The sequence below is a fragment of the Lithobates pipiens genome, unplaced genomic scaffold (genome assembly GCF_037356315.1).
Source record: "Lithobates pipiens isolate NorthernLeopardFrog02 unplaced genomic scaffold, aLitPip1_a1.2 Scaffold_8, whole genome shotgun sequence".
Lineage (NCBI taxonomy): Eukaryota > Metazoa > Chordata > Amphibia > Anura > Ranidae > Lithobates > Lithobates pipiens.
In genome coordinates this window covers 439,911,722-439,932,174 of record NW_027507903.1, presented here as the reverse complement: position 1 = coordinate 439,932,174, position 20,453 = coordinate 439,911,722, and the positions used below count along the sequence as shown (strand labels likewise).

At 42.3% G+C, this 20,453-nt stretch overlaps 1 protein-coding gene across 2 annotated transcripts in view; it reads right to left on the bottom strand.

Moving 5' to 3' along the window:
* SYNPO (synaptopodin) overlaps positions 1-9,448 on the bottom strand; it is a 155,198-nt gene extending 145,750 nt beyond the window's left edge. The window contains exon 1 of one of the 2 annotated variants that reach the window (XM_077468306.1): positions 9,399-9,448. The gene's annotated coding sequence lies outside the window, so the exon portion shown is untranslated. Of the gene's footprint in view, positions 1-4,164; positions 4,330-9,398 lie in introns of those variants that run through there. The other variant, XM_077468305.1, reaches the window with a different exon arrangement.
* Positions 9,449-20,453: the final 11,005 nt, after the last annotated feature.

The following is a 20,453-nucleotide window of genomic DNA, read 5'->3' as shown; positions in this document are numbered from 1 at the left end:
GTGTAGTGGTTAGCACTCTCACCTAGCAGTAAGAAGGTCACTGGTTCAAATCCCAACCATGACACTACCTGCTTGGAGTTTGCATGTTCTCCCTGTGCCTGCATGGGTTTCCTCTGGGTACTCCAGTTTCCTCCCACAATCCAAAGACATGCAGGTAGGTTAATTGGCTTCTGTCCAAAATTGGCCTTAGTATATGAATGGGGACCTTGGATTGTTGGCTCATTGAGGGTAGGGACTGATGTGAGTGTCCAATGTACAGGGATAAGGACAATTGTAGCCACTCACTCAGGTTGAACTGGATGGACTGGTGTCTTTATTCAACCTTGCTAACTATGAAACTATGAAGAAGAGCAAGCAATATGTCATTGATCTAAATACAATATATTAGATTCTGATTGATTGCTGCTAGGTTACTGTACTTTGCACATCATTAGTACTCTTTACAGTGCCCTACTGAATAAAGTCCATGGACACTTAGAGGTTCATGAGCTCCAGTCAGCAAAACACAGATTTTTATGGTATACTGAAAGCACGCTTGGCATATAAAACTCAAAATGGTCATTCTAATGCTAACCTGCCACTTCAAGCTGCCTGGAAGCACCTCTAGTTGACACAATATTTTACCCGTGCTATTATGGATCCCCAGAACCCTGAATACACACATTCTGGCACCCATAACATTATATCTGAAGCTCGCACACCTTTTCATTAATTCTACGATCCAACGAGGGGCACCAATATCTAATAAGCAGGCACTTGTATTGGAGTATGAAATAGTGGGATGGGGGTCTGTCAATGTTCTGAGAGCTACAATACAGGCTTAAATAAAGTATTCACCTGAGGTTAGGGGTTTCCCAAATACTCAGAGTATGACTAACAAGCAACTGATACTTCCAGACACTTTGTGGTGTGAAATCCAAACACAAACATGTAATATGTTGCAGATCACCAATTCTTAGCTTCCTTTATTTTCACCTGGTGATCCTTGCCACTAAAGCTGGCCATACACCTATAGATTATCTGCAGATTTTCTATGGTTAGATGGAAAAAGTGTGAGATTCCTCCATCCACACAGTTTAGCGAATATGGAGAAATCTGTTGCACTTTTTCAATCTAACCATAGAAAATCTGCAGATAATCTATAGGTGTATGGCCAGCTTAAGCTTGATCTTTTTCAACTTCCTTCAACAGACCAAGCTATCCAGCAAAAATGGCAGTTAGAGGGTTGAGACAAACCATTTAACACTGACAGTTGTGCTTACAATGGTCAGCTTATATTTAACCTTTATCCCCAAAAACTGTTGCTGTAGTTGCTTAGCCGCTTGCCTACCCTATACAGTACATGTACGCCGACAAGGTGGCTTCCCTGTGCAGAATCACATACCTGTATGTGATTCTGCACTTTTGGGTCTGGGGTGCACACGGCGATCCCTTCTCGCTGCAATTTGACACAGCAGGGGGCCAATCAGTGGGTCAAATCACATTATGCCTTCACTTTTGAAGGTGAGAAAAAGTAAAAAAAAAAAAAAATGGGACTTTGCTTCCTCTTAAAACTTGCATAAACATACAATTATACGCATCAAAAGGTGCAAGTGACATGTATTTACACCTGCTGGTACTCAAATTACCCAATTTATTACCCAAATGCAAATTTAAATGTACAAATGTAAATTGATTAACCAAATCAGCAGTACAATAGAGTTATTGGTAAAGTTGTACACTGGCTGCAAAGGTGGCACTCTTGCCACGCTCATGCCAACTCCACCCCCCCTTCCTTCCTTCCTTTTCCCCACTGCTTACAAGTTGCTGTGGGTCCAAAATGTTACATCTCAGCTCAGAAATGTATCAAACAACATTTTATTGTGAAACATTTTGAACCACCTTTAGTTAACATTTTGAACCACACAGTCCACATACACAATGAATGGATAAAAGCACATTTTTAGCACAATACACCACCTATGTACACAAAGGAATCTATTTCTGTTTCTGCGTACTGTGACATCACACACCGATGAATGAATTCTGAATGTTTATCAAACCTGAGTGTACCTTGAATTCCCTGTACATTCTATGTACATTGCAAACAGTTGTCATAAGATAGCAAACTTGAGATACATTTATCAGTATATACATGCACACCTACATGTTATCAACTTCCACGGACTGTGTAACTCTATACAAATTATATAAGTACTTAATATTACCTTGCTACATTCAATTCGATTTAATATATGGGAAGCAGAATACTTTTTACATTTGTGCTTTAATGTGTGTACTGTATGTGTGTTATACATTGTGCATACATAGGGGGTTATTTACGAAAGGCAAATCCACTTTGCACTGCAAGTGCACTTAGAAGTGCAATCGCTCTAATTTTAAGGGATAGATCTGAAATGAGGGGAAGCTCTGCTGGTTTTATCATCCAATCATGTGCAAGCTAAAATGCTGTTTTTTATTTTCCTTGAATGTCCCCCTCGGATCTACAGCAACTTTACTTCCAAGTGCAGTTGCAGTGAAAAGTGGAGTTTCCTTTAGTAAATAACCCCCATAGACTTCTGTGTTTGTCCTGTGTGTAGTGTGTGCAGATATACAGTACATGCACTTTAAGCTTCTTTTCTTTGTGGTTATGTCTGTTTTTCTTGTATATGGTGAAACACACAAATACGCCCTTTTCACGACCTTAAAAATAAGCAAGCGTACAAGCCTACAAATCACAACTACCATAATAATAGTAATTATAAGGCCTTGTGGATGAAAGTGAACTGTCTGCATTGCCCAACAGTAAGCACTTACTGTAAATTCAATGCTGAACGTGACAGCTGGAGAATGCAATACGAAACATCTTAGACAGTTTTCATTTCAGGCACTATGGGGTCCATAATTTATTTATGACTAGCAATGGTATAACTATTGCCCTACACATATGTGCAGCTGTTCCATTGTCATTCTTGCTGTACATGAACAAAATTGACATTATAGAGAATACCATCAACACCAGAACACAAGCACACCTGAGTCCCCCTGCTGTCACTCAAACCTGCTCTGTGAATAATAATAATAGTAGTAATAATCATAATAATAATAATAATAATAGTACTATAAATAATAATAATAATAATAATAGAAGTAATAATCATAATAATAATAATAATAATAATAATAATAATACTAATAATAATAATAATAATCATCATAATAATAATAATAGTAATAATCATAATAATAATAGTACTAATAATAATCATAATTATAATCATAATAATAATAATAGTACTACTACTACTAATACTACTACTACTAATAATAATAATAATAATAATAATATTATTATTATTATTATTATATATAATAATGATATGATAGTAATGATAATAATAATGATATGAAGAAGAAAGTTTGGGCTTATATAATAACACAGTACAGTAATTATCAGGGTGCAGCAAACCACAGACACCAATCACGAATAGGCTGTCTAATGAAAGTTGATTTGTCTTTGCAGCATAATCAATTTTTAAAGTCTCAAAAATTAAATAACCCCTTGAAGTAAAAATCTTTATTCAATTACAATAAAAAAACAAAACAAAAAAAAAACATATAGCTCAGTGGCCAAGCAATTTATCAGCAATATCCAAGTAATAAACCGCCAACTACCTGTAAATGCCCTCGCCTGCCAGGTGACAATACAGGTGCCCCAATGCACAGAAGGAGAATAATTAAAGCCGGTAACATCATTTGCTTTTTAAAACAAAATCACTTCTCATTTCATCTTTTTTTTTTTTTTTTATCAAACAATCATGCAAATGATCACAGAGCTTTTAATTACAAATCGTCATTATGACTACACTCTCCATTTCTTAATCACAGGTCCATCAAATATGTAAAATGAAGCTTCCTTTTATTTGTTTTCCTATTATTATATCAGCTAAAATCTTTTGCATGTCACTGATAATTGAAATTCCACTGAAAACGGCTGCGAGAAAAGCCACTAGGTATGTGGCCACCACAATTTGTGGTCCTCCAGCAACCCCCTGTTGTAGTTCTGTATCTCTTTAAGAACTTTTTGGAACTTTTGCTCATCTCTATGCATCACACACACACATCTACTACTGCAAAGGCCAGTCGTCCCCCTTCCCTAGGATGGTCCACTGTGCAGGGACTTACCTTGTCTGGGGACTGGTGCACCAAGCAGCCACTGTCACATCCACCTTGGCAGAGTGATCTGCACACCCAGATGCAGGCAGAGCTCAGAGCTTGTACTGCACTCTCCCTATGTCATTCAGCAGCCCCAGGCTCAGGAAGAAGGCAGGGAGAAGGAGCACTAAGGAGGAGAGAAGGGGGGTGTGGAGAGGAGAGGAGAGGGGAGTTCTATAAAACAGAGCACCTATTGTCTGCAAACCCCAGCATATGGTATATTTCATACATATTGAAGGCATTAGGCGGCTATATTTAAAGATAAGTAAGTAACTAGACTTGGATGCAGAAGCAGAGCATGGAGTGGAGTTAGTGAAAGTCTGCTAAAGTGAAGGCTTATTACTTCTGAGTCCACAGATCACAGAGCTGCCAGCTGAGCCAGGTTATGCTGGCCATACACATGGGCAGTTTTATTGCAACTGCAAAAGCGATCAAACAGCTTATGAAGCTCTCCGCCATATAAATATACAGGGGTAGGTTTGCTAAAGGAGTGGAGAATGTGCACATTCAAAAAAATAAAAAATAAAATAAGGTCTTGTTAACACCAGTGGCCATATTTTACCGCATCTGCCTGTGTAAGCTATGAAAAGAGCAGTGCGGATGTGCTGTAAATGATGCAGCTTATGGTTAACATTTAATTTAGCTTAATGCCCCGCAGTGCGTTGAAATGCAATGTAGTGCATCACAACAAATGCGCACCATTGCAGCGCAGCCATGTGAACTGAAATCAGAAGGCTCACGGCAAATTGCCGTGTCAATGCACTGATGCACTCCCAACACATATGGGGGTTGTTTACTAAAGGAAAATCCACTTTACAATGAAAGTGCACTTGGAAGTAAAGTCGCTGTGGATCTGAGGGGGACTTGCAAGGAAAATAAAAAACAGCATTTTAGCTTGCACATGATTGGATGATCAAATCAGCAGAGCTTCCCCTCATTTCAGATCTACCCCTTAGATTTAGAGCGACTGCACTTCCAAGTGCACTTGCAGTGCAAAGTGGATTTGCCTTTCGTAAACAACCCCCATGGTGTGAATAAGCCCTTAGCGCTGGTGCCTCCCAGCCTTTGAAGCCCTTGTACACACGGTCGGACATACCGATGGAAAATGTCCGATCGGACCGTGTTGTCGGATAATCCGACTGTGTGTGGGCTCCATTGGACTGTTTCCGTCGGAATGTCCGACGGACAAAGTTTTAGAGCTGGGCTATAAAACTTTACGACAACATGATCCGATCTGACTTTGTCTGATTGTGTGTAGAGAATTCCGATTGGACAAAGTGCCACGCATGCTCAGATCAAATTCCTAGACCAAAGCTATTGGCTACTAGCCTGAACGTAGTCCTGTCGTAATGAAATAACGTCATCACTTTCTGAACGATCGGATTTTCCGACAACTTTGTCTGACCGTGTGTATGCAACACAAGTTTCGGACAAAATCCGACAGATTTTGTTGTCGGAATGTCTGACCGTGTGTACAAGGGCTAAGAGGTTTCAGACACTGGGAGGCGGAGGCGGCCTTAGCTGTCACCGCGGTCATATGATCGGCAAGCTCCCAATCACAAGTAGCAATCAGGAGTTTTCCGTCACCCACCTGTAACAGCATTGTTTACATTTTGGTAATAAGTGGTATTTTTGGTATATGCGTAGGGTTGCCACCTGTCTAGGATTCACCCAAACAGTCCAGGGTTTTAAATCATGTGTCCGGGTTTCAGTCTACCTGACACATTATTCAGACAGGAATGTGGCTTGAGAACAGTGCTTGACAGGAGGGTGAGGGGGCACTATGTGCACCATATTACTATTCTCTCTGTAGTGCCCAAATGCATCCCAGGTCTGTTACAATCCTATAGTGCAGGCTTTCTCAACCTTTTAACCCTAGAGAAACCCCAAAAATAACTTTCAGGTCTCGAGGAACCCTTACTTAAACCAATTCCTCAGGGGTCAATAGAACAATGCCCCTTATACTGGTGGTCAATAGAAAGAATGTTCCCCTTAAAATGGTGCTCATGGTACGTACATACGATCCGAATATTGCACGACCAATCGTACGACTGTTTCCGCTTAATAGTCGCAAGTAGAAATTGAATAGCTAAATAAAGTCACGAAAATTCTCATATGACAGAAAAAAAAATCGGAAGTGATGTCATGTGTTGTAATGTATTTGTATTGAGTTTTCGGATGACAACTATACTGACTAATGGAAAATCGTACAATCTGGAATCATACGAGTAAAATTATCGTGCATGCCCGATCGAATAAGATCAGATGTATGATCCTGATCGGCTGTCAAAAGTAGTGTACACACGATCCGAAAATCATACGATCCTTCCTCGGACGACCGTTTACGTACGATATTCGGATTGTGTGTACGGGCCATCAGAATGCCACCCTTAAAGACAGATAAAAATATATTTTGTGTCATGCTGCTGGCTTTGCCAAGTGATGCTGAACCTTGATTTCTGTAGGCATCATCAAAAAGGTGGTTCATAAGCCACAGCTCAAGGAACCCCTAGCAAACTCTGGAGGAACCCCAAGGTTACACGGGACCCTGGTTGAGAATGGCTGCTATAGTGTATACTAAAAAAAAAAAATTACTGTGCCTCTAAAATGTTCTGGTTTGGCTTGAAGAAAAAGTGGCAACTCTATATATGGGGCCTCTCAGCATTAAGGCCAACCCGTCGAAAGGCCGCATATATGTATGCGACCAACATGAAGAGGTTAAACTGCATTCACTTTGAATACCCAATCATGTGTAAGGGAAATGAAAAACACAGCATGCTTAAAGAGGAAGTAAACCCTGATGGGTTTACTTCCTCTTTCATTCCCTGCAAAGGCAAAGCATAATGAACTACTATGCATCGCATAGTAGTCCATTATGTGTCACTTACCTGACACAGGAGCCAGCGAAGTCACCGCTGTCCCCTGTAGTCCAGCGCATCCATCTTCTTGGTGGGGTCTCGCAGCTCCGCCGCTGTCATTCGGCAAAGCCGCAATGACGTCACTCCCGCACATGCGCACGGGAGCTGACACGCGCGGCAGCTCCGTTGTTGGAAATGCCGCGCTCAGTGCGCCTGCGCACCGCTGTCTACGGCGCATGTGCCGTAGACAGCGGTGCCTGTCTTCGGGCAAATATCTCCTAAACCGTATAGGTTTAGGAGATATTTCTTGGACTTGGGTCAAAGTGGTTTGTAAGGGTTTACAACCACTTTAATGGCATATTATTGGCTGAGCACACCTTATTCTCTAAAGTTTGGCCTCATTCACACTTGCGGCTGAGGGTTGCAAAAATAGTCAGGGTGGTACACGTGAAGCGACTGTAATGCCGTGTAGCAAAAATTATACCCCATGTTACATTTGGCGGCAGTGTCACCAGCAAACATGACCTGTTCTAGCGCAATACACATAGTTGCGACACGGTTTTGCAGGTTTTTCTGCATTAAATCAGATGGTGAGGAGGCAGCATATTACCTCCCAGCTACCTAAAAAAAAATGATCAACGAGGGATCACTTTTCAGAGGGGTGGCAAGGGTTGGCGCAAGTGTGAATGAGCCCTAACAGCCCGTTCACACCTGAACGTTTTGTAGCCCTACGCCTAAAGCTACAAAACGCTGGAGGGGAAAAAATCCATTATTCTCAATGGAGATGGTTCACATCTCCACTCCATGTCGCCTGAAGCCCTACGCCTGAAGCTCAAACAAGTTCCGGACCCTTTTTTGTCGCGCGAATTGGGCTGATTTGGGCGTTTTCATTCCCATAGAAACTAATGGAAACGCTCGATTCGAGCATTTAGCGCGACAACGAGCGTTTCTACGCGCTGTATCTGCTCAAGAAAAAATAAGCAGATGAAAAATATTTTTCCTATTGGCTGAAAAAAAACGCCGAAGTTAAAAAACGCTCGTTGTCGCGCGTTGTAGTGTGACAAAACGCTCGTTGTCACGCGTTGTAGTGTGACAAAACGCTCGTTGTCGCGGGTTGTAGTGTGACAAAACGCTCGTTGTCGCGCGACAAAACGCTGGTAAAAACGTTCAAACACGCTACGCTCAGGTGTGAATGCAGCCTAAGTGAACATTTAGTTTGTACAGTGTCCTGACTTTGAACCAAGGACTCCAGTGCTGCAAGGAAGAAAGGCTAACTTCTGTACCACCCCATTGTCCTGACCCTGTTTGTTGAATAAGCCTGAAAATATAAAAAAAAATTCTGAATATTACATTAAAATTGAAGCCCCTGCTAGGCTAAGTCCTGCCAAAAAAGTGATCCACAATTACCGGTAATTCGTTTTCGGAGGCATTTGACAGGTAGTGAGGACAACTTTTTGAGATGGGAATGAGGGACACCTATCAGCAAAAGTATGCAGGCATAGGACACACCCCTGCCACACCCCCTTAAAGGAGAATTGTACAAAAAAACAAGATTGGTTGAACCCACAAGTGCTTTTTTTTACCACTACTATTCCTTTATATTGGCTTTTGGAATTTACAAATGCAGCAATTTAGAAATCAGATGAAAGGTTTAGCGCTGGAAAACACTTTTTGATAGATAAAAAGTGCATTTTATATACATCTATATAGCTCAGACCAAAATGAGGGACAAATGAGGAGGAATGATGGACAGAGGGACATTGCTCCAAATCCGGGACAGTTGGGAGGTATGAGTGAGGAGGTGCTATGCCATCTCCGCACTGCCTGTTTTAACCCTGTAAAATCGGCATGTGAGTGCAGTGCAGGCAGTTGGAGGCGGTTGCAGCATGACCTCATTCACTTGTATGGCTCGTGGTAGGTGGCAATACTGTCCACCACATGCAACAGGGGGTATAATGTTTGCTGCGCCATGTGTAAGATCTAGTCTGGCTGCTTTGGCAGCTTAAGGAGTGGGCAACTGGGAGCTCATCTGCCTATTTTTACCATCCTCTGACTGCAACTGTAAACAAGCCCTAGTGTTCCCTGGTCTTTTTGAACCAACATTCATATAAAAAGAAAAAAGAAACATATAAAATGCATGTAATGTATCCGTCGGACTATTTTATAAACACATCATAGAAGAGGAGACTGTGACTGAAATGTAAAAAAAGAAAACTACATAATGAGATAAGGTCTACCATCTGAGTCACCAAGTGGCCTTCACAGATACTATAAAATGTCGGCAGTGTTATATACTTCTCTATAAAAAGGTGCAGACAATCCCAAAGAAATATCCCTTTTACTTACTGCTCGCAGTCCAGAAGAGAAAGTAGTTGCTTAGTCAAGGATTACACACACCCACATGCTGGTAAACGGCTCTGAAAATGTAATCACAGCTGTAAGGGAGGACTATGTACTCAGTTATTACTGTAGGTCAGAGGGCAGCACAGACAGACACCATCAGATCTGACAAAAACAACATAAAGGCACTGATGGAAGGTAGATAGAGATAACTGCTGTTATCTGTCATACCATGTTCTGTACAGCCATACATACCTGGAGTTATCATTCTTTGTAGATGGCAAACTTCTAGGAACAGGGCCTCTCACCTTATAAACATCTGACCTTTGCATTGAACATAATTATTTATGTTAGAACTTCTAAGGCTATGTATGTAAAACCCTATGTTTGGAGGGGGGTTAATGCCAAATGGCCCTTCGCAAACAGGATAGCGCGCTAAACCTGAAGGTAAATAAGAGAACCAGAACCTTCGCTAAGTGGAAGAGTGGGTTTGATAATAAAATCGGCAGTGCCTCCACCCAGGACAGAGCCTCTGTGAACAGAGGAGATTTCCTTCCCTGGGAAATTAACCAGTAATTTAATCAGAGTAGCTGGGCGCAGTGGAAGTGGAACTACTGCAACCAGCATATAACATAAAGTATATAGATGCACACCAGTATGGAAATAATACAAGGTTTATATAAGAAAGGATTAATAAAAGCATACCTATACCCAACTTTTTGAGATGAAACAAGCGACACCTATTAGCAAAAATCACAGCTCCCAACTGTCCCTGATTTTTAGGGACTGTCCCTGATTTGGAGCAATGTCTCTCTGTCCCTCATTCTTCCTCATTTGTCCCTCATTTTGGTCAGATTTATATAGATGTATATAAAATGCATTTTTTATCTATCAAAAAGTGATTCCCAGTGCTAAACCTTTCATGTGATTTCCAAATTGCTGTATTTGTAAATTCCAAAAGCCAATATAAAGGTAGTAGTGGTTAAAAAAACAGCACTTGTGGGTTTAACGAATCTTGTTTTTTTGTACAATTCTCCTTTAAGGGGGCGTGACCAGGGGTGTGTCCTATGCCTGCATACTTTTGCTGATAGGTGTCCCTCATTCCCATGTCAAAAAGTTGGGTGGTATGAAAAATATGTAGGCATAGGACACACACCCTGCCACGCCCCCCTTAACCATTTGCTTTCCACACTATAGCCGAATGATGGCTACAGCTCGGTCAGTTAGTTCTGGGACGCCATCATGTGACAGCATGCCGTGATCGCACTTACTGTGGGGCGCAGGCGGCACTCTCTGTGACTGCAGTGTCTAGAGGACACTGCTGATCACATATTGAGGTAAAGAGACAATTAGCAGTTCTTTACCACGTAATCAGCTGTGTCCAATCACAGTTGATCACAGATGTCAACAGAAGCCGGTTATTGGCACTCCTTCCCTCATGCATGAGGAGGGGAGAAGAGAGCGATTACTGGCTTCTCTAAAAGGGACATGTACACTGAAAATCAGTGCCCATCAATGCCCATTAGTGCCGCCTCATCAGTGCCTCTCAGTGCAGCCTCATCAGCGCACATCAGTGAAGGAGAAAGATTACCTGTTTGCAAAATTTTATAACAAACTATGAAAACGCTTTTTTTCTTTTTTTTTCAACATTTTTAGTCTTTATTCATTTATTTTGCAAAAAATAAAAAATCCAGCGGTGATTAAATACCACCAACAGAAAGCTCTATTTGTGTAAACAAAATGATAAAAATGTCATATGGGTACATTGTTGCATGACCACGCAATTATCATTCAAAATGCGACAGCGCTAAAAGCTGAAAATTGGCCTGGGCAGGAAGGGGGTAAAAGTGCCCAGTAGGCAAGCGATTAAAGAAGAGTTTTGGAAAAAAATGATTAGTTAAGCCCTTAATATTCCTTTATATTGGCTTTTGAAATGTACAAATGCAGGAGTTTAGAAATTGGATTAAAGGTTTAGCACTGTAAAACACTTTTTGAAATATAAAATGTGCATTTTATATACAACTATATAGATCAGACCAAAATGAGGGACAAATGAGTAGGAAAGAGTGACAGAAGAGCTTTGTTCCAAATCAAGGACAGTGCCTTGATTTCAGGGACAGTTGGGAGCTATGATGATAGTACATATACCCAATATACAAACAGGTATTATCAGTGTAGCGCCCTGGGGTTTAGTCAGGGAGCTCCTCACTAAATTCCTTGTCAGGAGTAACTACTGTAGTGAATTACTAGGGATCCATTGACTTCTCCATAAGTTTGGCCTGGTTGTACTTTCCTCTTCTACCACCAGGTGGCCGGGCACTTGGGGGTATTCGATTGAGAAGGACAACTCAAGGTCAGGTTGTGGGTATATGGGGTATCTCAGCCAATGGGCAGGGATTTTGTTGAATCCCTTGGCCTGCTGGGAGAGCCTATATATTTGGGTGATGACAGGTGATCCAGGTTCTTGTTTGCCACTCGGACCGCTGCCTGGGTGGATGTGTGTCGTACGTTCCGTACTGCTGGGCCTATCCCGGGGGCATCAGGCTGCCAGGCTGTGTGAGGGCCTATCCAGAAGTAAGTGGGCAGCACAGGGTTGGGACTGCGACTTGCAGTGCAACCAAAAATGATAGTTCTGCTGGCTGGAGAATCTGTCAGTGGTCAGAGGTAGAAGGGAAGCTGTCGCCACGAAGTGACCAATCATCTTTACCAGGGACCACAGTGAGTAACTGAAGCAAGTACCGGAGCAGTATTCTCACCGAATTGGCACGGTGGAGAATCGGGAAACTTCAGAGGGTAATCAAGTCAGGGACCCAACCAGTGGTGGTGACGCTTGCAGAGTAGCCTTGTGTATCAAGCTAGGCACCAAGCCGGCCAGCAGGGGTGAAGCTTGAAGGTATCCAAAGTGCCAAGCTAGGGACCCAGCAGGGAAGCGTGGGTGACGCTTGAGGGAAATAACAACGCAGAAGCATTGAGGAGCTCACGGGATTCAGAGTTAATAAATCAGAAGGTTCAGTGAGAGACCAGGAGTTCAAGGGGCTGAAGAACTACAATGTGAAGTTGTAGCACAGCTGAGAGAACTGTTACTTTGAGTTAGGAACTGTTTAAGTACTGTTACCATAGGAGACGACAATCCTGCACGTGTAGAAGTGGCACCTTGTTGGGGCCTTTCCCTGTACGGGTGCTCTCCTATTGAAGTCCTGGAGTCTGCCATTTGAAATTGCAACTACTTAAGGGTGACCTGGCCCTAACCCTCTTTCCCCTACAAAATATAAAAAGGACTGTCAAAGAAATAAAACCTCTTTTACATCCAAGAAGTATCTGGCTCCCAATGACTTTTACTACCTTTGCACCCACTATGCCTCACAACCCACCACTTAAAGAAGGATGTCAGTTATCTTCTGCCTTGAAGATTTCCATTAGACTGGAAGAGGTCAGAGATTCTGCTACATCAGCAAAGGGCGCAACAGGAGTCCTGGTGGAATTGTGCACAAACTGTATTAATAAATATACCTCCACATGAATGTTGCAGCAAAGTTCAGTTGCAGGGACTCTTGAAGATGATTGGGATCATGTCTGTCCTGGTGGTGGAGACATGAAGACAAAATCTGCAGTGATTAGGAGACCCTCTACCATTATCCAACCAGCCTGGAAAGCAGCTATCAGCCAATCTGCTCTGCACTTTAGTTCCTCCCTAGTTGTCTCTAATGTGTCATGCAATTGGACCTCCAACTACCAGAAGCAGATTTCTGACCTGGCTCTCTAAATGTGTATGATCCCCTGCGCTGCTATGTGTATGTGCAGTACCAAACCTATTAGACATGTGCCTTTGTTTTCGTCCAAATGCATTTTCGTCCGAATTTCAGGTATTTTCGTTATCGTTTTAACAAACGACAACGAACGTGCAGAATCCGAAAACCAAAAGATAGGAGATTTGACATGACGCTGACAATAACGATCTCTGTCCATCGAACCTGTGGTCAAATGTACCTAATCTTAGCTCTATTAGTTCAAGATTATTCTACCTAGAGAGAAAAGATTCAACATTATAGAGACAATAGCAAAAAAGATCAAATGTGCCTAACCTAACTCTATTATTCCAAAATTATTCGACATAGAAGATACAACGAAGCAGTCACCGCGAGTGGACATTTATGGTCAACTGCTCTGCCCATAGGCTATAGAAGAATTCTAATGTTGGTTGACTAGTAATAACATTTAATAAATGTAGCACTGACCCCCAAAGGAGCTGCTGGTTTTATTGGGCTTACCGTTACCTTCTTGTCTACTTCTCTGTCTTGGGGTTCCCGTGTTAGATGGCCCAATCTTCTTTTGGGTTATTTATTTGTAACAGAAACAGAGTCTTTGATTAAAGGGTAGAGGGTTAGGAATGATTTCAGGTACTTAGATTGCAGAATTTATGGAAGTCCTTAGAGGAATCCAGAGAATAAAGACCATTTCACAGCTGGATTTAACAACCCTGGGATAGACCTCCTCTCACTAGGCCTAGCAGCCGGTAGGGTGCTCGACAAAGTCTCTGCAACAGACTTGTGATGTACACTTGAGTGTTACTGAGGGACATAGATAAATTTAAAGAGCTAACATACGGTACCAGGTTCTCTCAGCCGGTCCAGCGATACCGTATGCGTGTTGATCCAGGTTGCGTCCTTCAACTAAGCCTCCAGGCTCCTTCAGATGAGATTTCACCAGACCACCCTTGTGGTGTGTGTCAGTAGGCCCAAAATCCAGTCGGGCCTGTCCCTGCAGTTGCGTCGCCTCGGGCCAGCCGGCCCCCGAGACTCAGGATGCATGGTTCCGCACCGCAGGCCAGGAGGGCCATGGGGCTTGGTCATGGGGCTTGGTCAGGAGGACCATCGGAACCGAACAGACAGAAAATAAAAGATGGAACCCTGAACCACGTGGTGTTGGTACCTTAAATACCACTTCCCAGAATGCACAGCAGGAAAACACTCCCACTGGGCTGGTTCCGAGAGAACTAGTGGCATTCAATACACCCAGCTAGACTGCATTTCTACTCTTGCCGGCGGTGACAGCAACACCTGTGGTCAAGGAGAATCCAGTGCAACCCAGCTGAACTGGTACTGAAACCAGAAATTTTGAGAAATAGTCCTGAAACCCAACTGTGGTTTCAGGCAAATTAACTTTAGAAAAAAACCATAGCGCCTGCTCGTCAGGAGTCAGCGCTACATAAATATAATTATTATTAGTGTCATACAACATTAGAATTCTACTATAGCTTGTATGCGGAACACTCGACCGGAAATGTATGATTGCGACGTACTACAGTTTAGCTGCTCTGGCGAATCTTCTTAGTACATTCGACAGACACCATAAGCCTTCAATGACAGATTTGACCTTAATAATTTCAGATTTTCGGACTAATGCATCTTTCTTACGAAATAAACGAATTTCGGGAGTAACTAAATAAATGTATTTTTTGGACGAAAAACAAAATTCCGAAACAAAATATTTCAGTGTGCACATGTCTACCTATTATTATTATATTATTATACACAATATATATAGTGCCAACAGTTTATGCAGCGCTTTACAATGTAGAGGGGGGACAGCACAATTACAGTACAGTTCAATACAGAAGGGACAGGGGGGCCCTGTTTGTAGAGCTTACATTCTAAAGGGAGGGGGTGGTGGTACACAAGGTAATAGATGCGAGGAGTGATTTGATGGGGGTGGCTCGGGGACAGTTGTTGGGTGGGTATGGGATAAACGTATAAATATGCATGGGCTTACACCTATATGTGTTCCCACATATACTAACAGTAAATGAAAAATAAGGAAAAACAGTGAAGAGCCAACCCTCTCATACGTAAAAGTCTTCTAATGAAAGCAGATGAATTCAGACAATTATTGTTGATAATGGCCGTTATCCAAAGTGCAAAATTAAATCCGCAATTCCTTAATTGAATAATAAATAAGTGTCAAATCAAGTAAAAAATTATAACACTTCACAAAGATATCAATAAAAACAAAACATTCAAATTAATAGTGAATAGTGCAACAAAGTCTAAATCAGGTGGAAAATCTGTGAAAATCCTAAAACAGGTACTCTTGCTTGGATTCTGTGTGCTCAATAAGCAAGACACCTTATGCACCTCCACCGGTCTGTGTGTGCACTCACCTCACTTATAGACCTGACCCAGGTCTATATAAGCCTTCCCCTTGGAGTTATCCCTTGGCTGGCAGCTCCCCTCCTGTGGTGGGGCATCTTGCTTCAGGTGTGCAGCAACCCTCAGATTGGTAATGCTCAAAGAGTATAGAGGACCAACATGGTGTTGAACTGTATAAGTAAATTTTTATTAAAATATTAAAATTCTAACTCACATGTATATGTGTACATCCTCCAGTGCACTTGGGTAAACTGCTCAGAACACTCAGGGGTGTATTTCCCTTTAAAACAATAATCTAAGTGTCCACAATGGCTCAGTCCCTAAGATACCATGCAATCTTCCTGTTGCGGTGTGTTGTCATCACTAACTCCAACCCAATACATTTTGTCACTTATCACATGACTTCCTCATGGAAGTTTGAATGATATCTCCTAAATCTGAGCCGATGTGGACACCTAGATGAATTTTTAAGGGGATATACTCCCCAAATTACATAAAAATCTGGATCATAAGTACAGATTAAAGTGGTTATAAAGGCAGAAGGCTTTTCATCATAATGCATTCTATGCATTAAGATTAAAAACCTTCTGTGTGCAGCTGCCCCTCTCAGCCCCCATAATACTTGATCCAGCGATGTTGCATTAGAGACTCGGCTGTCCCGGACTCTCCCTCCTAATTGGCTGAGACACAGCGATGGGCACCATTGGCACCCGCTGCTGTCAAAGTCATTAGGCCAATGAGGAGAGAAAGGGGGTGGGGCTGAGCCGCGGCTCCGTGTCTGAATGGACACACAGAGCAGCAGCTGCTTGCTGTGGGGGCATGCAGCAGGAAGGAGAGACTAGGCGCACCGATGAGGAACCCGAGGAGAGGAAGATCTGGGGAGTGGTTTTGCACAGAGCAGGTAAGTATAACATGCTTGCTATTTTTAAATAAAAAAAAACAAGAGTTTAGTATCATTTTAACTAGAGATGGGCCGAATGGACCCCTGTTCAGTTTACACCAGAACTTTCGAAAACTGTAAAAGTTTGGACCCGAATATCGAACCCAGTTAAAGTCAATGGTACTTGAACGTCAAAAATCAAAAGTGTTAATTTTGAAGGCTTATGTGCAAGTAATTGTGCATACAATGGTTCTAGGGATCCGGGTCCTGCCCTGGGGCACATGTATCAATAAAAAGAAAGTTTGTGAAAAACATCATTTTTAAATGAGCAGTCATTTTTAGATTTTTAATGTAAAAGCATAAACATGTAAAATTCCTTCCAATATAGTGCCTGGGGCCCCCTTTAGTCTACCCATAAACTGTACCATGTCTAGAATCTGCTGCAGCAATAGTTGCATTTACAAAGCCCAAAAAATGACATTTTCCCTGTAAGCTGACTTTATTTTGCTCAGTAACAGCTGGGAAGCCAGTGTGTATGATAAGGCCATGTAGTGCAATGTAGTGAACTGGGAACAAGATTATAGATTTTTTGGATACATTCTGGTGTCACTTTGACTTGGATAGAAGTAACGGGTACGTAAAAATTGGTCCTTAGGTGTCGGTGGCACCTTCCCATCGTAACCCTATAGAGGACCTCTTGATGAAAGCAAGAATTGGCTTTGCTGTAAAAAATTGCAATGATATGCACCTGTCAAACAGGTGCAGAAAAATTACTTTTTAGGTGTTGGGGGCGCCTTCCCACCGTAACTCTATAGAAGTGCTCTTGAAGGCCAAAATAATTGCAATAATATGCACCTGTCAAAAAAAAAAAAATGGCCTTTGTATGTTAATTGTACCCATGAAATCTATACCAAAAACATTCTTCCAGATGAAATAATTGAACATCCTCAAAGTCCTGCAGAGATTCCACATCCCAAGAAGTCTTAATCAGTGACATCGGCATCAGGGCTTCATAGCTGGTAATCCAGGACTGATTTTTTTTTATAAAACTCAAACGGTCCACGGAGTCTGTGGACAGACGCGTTCTATGATCAGTAACAAAACCTCCTGCAGCACTGAATGCCCATTCTGAAAACACGCTGGATGCAAGGCAGCCCAACAACTCAATAGCATACTGGGAAAGTTCTGGCGAGTGGTCATTTCTCATGACCCAGTAAGTCAGTGGATCGTCAGCTGGAAAACTCTCCATCTCTGTTTTGGCCCCCGAGGTAATCCTCCACCATGTGATGCAGACACTGCCAATGGGATGTGGAAGCTGACAGCCCTGTGAGGCGAGGACTAAAAAATTCCGAAATGCCTCACTTAAGCGGAGGCCTTCTCCAACGCTCCTCTCTTGACCAACAGAAGACGCAAAACAAAGTTTTCCATGACACTGTCACCTACTGAAGTCAGGAAAAACATTCAATAAAATCCTCTTTAACATGTCCTCAAGAGATTTTATTTTCTGCACTCTCTGTGGGGACAGGATGATTTCTGACACTTTCCCCTTATAACAGTTCTCAAGGAGGGTTGCCATCCATTAATCATCCTTCTCCTTTATGCCATGTATTCTTGGGTCCTTTCGCAGTCTTTGAAGCATGAGGTTGCCCATGCGCCTCAAATTTGCAGAGGCTTGAGAAGCAGATTCCTCAGGGTCACTCAGGATGACAGCATCTGGAACTTCCTCCCAGCCAAGTATTACTCCCAAGGGTCTTGGGGTTGGAAGGCCATCGCTAACAGATTGATGCATGTCTTAGGCCGCGTACACACGCGGGGACTGTTCGCCCAAATTTGTCCGTCAAACAGTTTCGGCAAACAGTCCGCTCAAACTTAGCATGGACGGACATGGCCACACACGACGGACGAACAGTTTGCTGAAACCGTGCGCGATGACGTGAACGGCACGTACGACGGGACGAAAAATACGACGTCCTATACACTGCATTATAACTTTCGGCGTGAAAATCCTTTCTGAGCATGCGCGCAACTTTGTTTGACGAACAAGCCTACACACGAGCGGACTGTTCGCTGAAACAAGGTTTCAGCGGACAGTTTTACGGAATTTCCGAAAAACCTTGTTCGTCAAACTGTCCGCTGAAACTGTCCGCTGAAAGCCCACACACGAGCGGACTGTCCGCCCAAACACTGTTCAGCGGACAAAGTTGGGCGAACAGTCCGCCCGTGTGTACGCGGCCTTACTCTTCTTCGAAGCCGATGAAAGTGCCAGCCTATATGACACACATCATTGCAAATGCACATACTGTGGACTTCCAGTCAGGTTGATAACAATCCAGGACACAAGGGAGACATCAATCTGCATCACTATTAGCTTTTCAACCAGGAGAACCGGCCTGATGGTAGCAAAGGCACTGGGGAAGTAAAAAAACATGACCCTCACAGTGCTCGCCAGTATATGATAATCTTTCCATGTTTGTTATTCATAGAAAGCACTATACATGTAATAACCTATACATTTTGATGTATGTGATTGATCCTTTAAATGTATATATTAGTATTGTAAATTATTGTGTGTTATTTGTTGTGGAGTGGATTCCCCTCAACATTCCTCCTGAAGAAATGCTTTGAGATGTTTTTTGCCACAATAAAGGTCCACATGTTGTAACTATGTTGTTTGGAATTCTATAATCATTACAGAACAGGTGCTCCTGACCATATTTAGAGGTGGTATCCTTTAGAGGTGGTATCCTTGTTAGTGGAGGTGATATCCTGTTCTTAGTTTTACAATTACATAGGTATAGTGCGCTATATTATGTGCTTTTTTTATAACTAAAAAAAAACTTTTACTTGTACTGAATAAAAAGTTTGGATTGTAATATTTCAAATGGCTGCTATTGTCTGTGTACCTAAAAAGGCCTATTGATTGGATCCTTTTTTCTTTTGTGTCTGATCTACTTACTGTATCATCTCTGAGCCAGCAGCTCAGTCCAAGAATGAAGTGGTGACCCTACCAAGATGATGCCTGAACAAAAAATGGAACCATCATTCTGGAGAGAAAACCAGATTAAAAAAGAAGTATGACCAAAGCTTTTTTGTCTATAATACTACTGTGGGTCACAGTTCGTACACTCCTGTTAACCGGTTTTCAGTAGGCAGCAGGGTAAAGCCTGCTGTTGGCTGATGTCACAGACCTGGTCCAGGCTCTAAAAAGTTCCAGAACACACAGTCGGGATCTGCCCAGAAGCCAGGACCAACAGCTGGTTCAGCCTCTAAGCAAACCGCTGAGAGTCTGAGCAAGCAGCTCACACTCCCTCCACAGCCTAGTTCTCCAGTGAGCGTGGGATGAGCAGAGGAGAGAGACGGTAACTGACAGTCACCAACTCTCTGCAGGCTTTAGACCTTGGAGGCAGAAGGGGAAAGCTTCAGCTGGGATTGATGCTGGAGCCATGAGCCATCTATGTGAGTATGATTTTTTTTTCATTTTTTGTGATTCCCATACTTACCTTTTAAGGCATTGTCAGAGGGGGTACTGTGTCTGTGTGTGCACTGTACATCCTGCCTGTAACATATTTCTATTGGCCAGTGGGGCAGCCATTCATATTGATGAGCCATTAAAAATGTACAGAAAAGGGGTGAAGGGGCCAAGCTGTCTCACTGCCTAAAGGGCCCAAATATCAGGCAGACCACAGGCACTGAAAGCTGCTAATGATATTGTGTATGGGCCTGTAGGTGCCTCCTCTTTACACCTGCCAGAAGCTTATCTTTTAATAAAAGGATTGCATCACAAGCAGATTGTAGTGTGTGTGGAAAACATGGCAAGTCTGATAAAGGATTCCTTATATTACAAATTCTTTGCAAATGACACTGCACATTTACTTCAAGTTACATCATACCAGTGTTTTTTTTCTACCTCATAGAGGCCACAGCAAGCTATGCTTGATTTTTCTGAGATTTATGGGAGGGGAAAAAATCACTACTGCTTATCCCATCTATATTTAATTGGTGACATTGATTTTCTAACCCAAGTTTAATTAATTT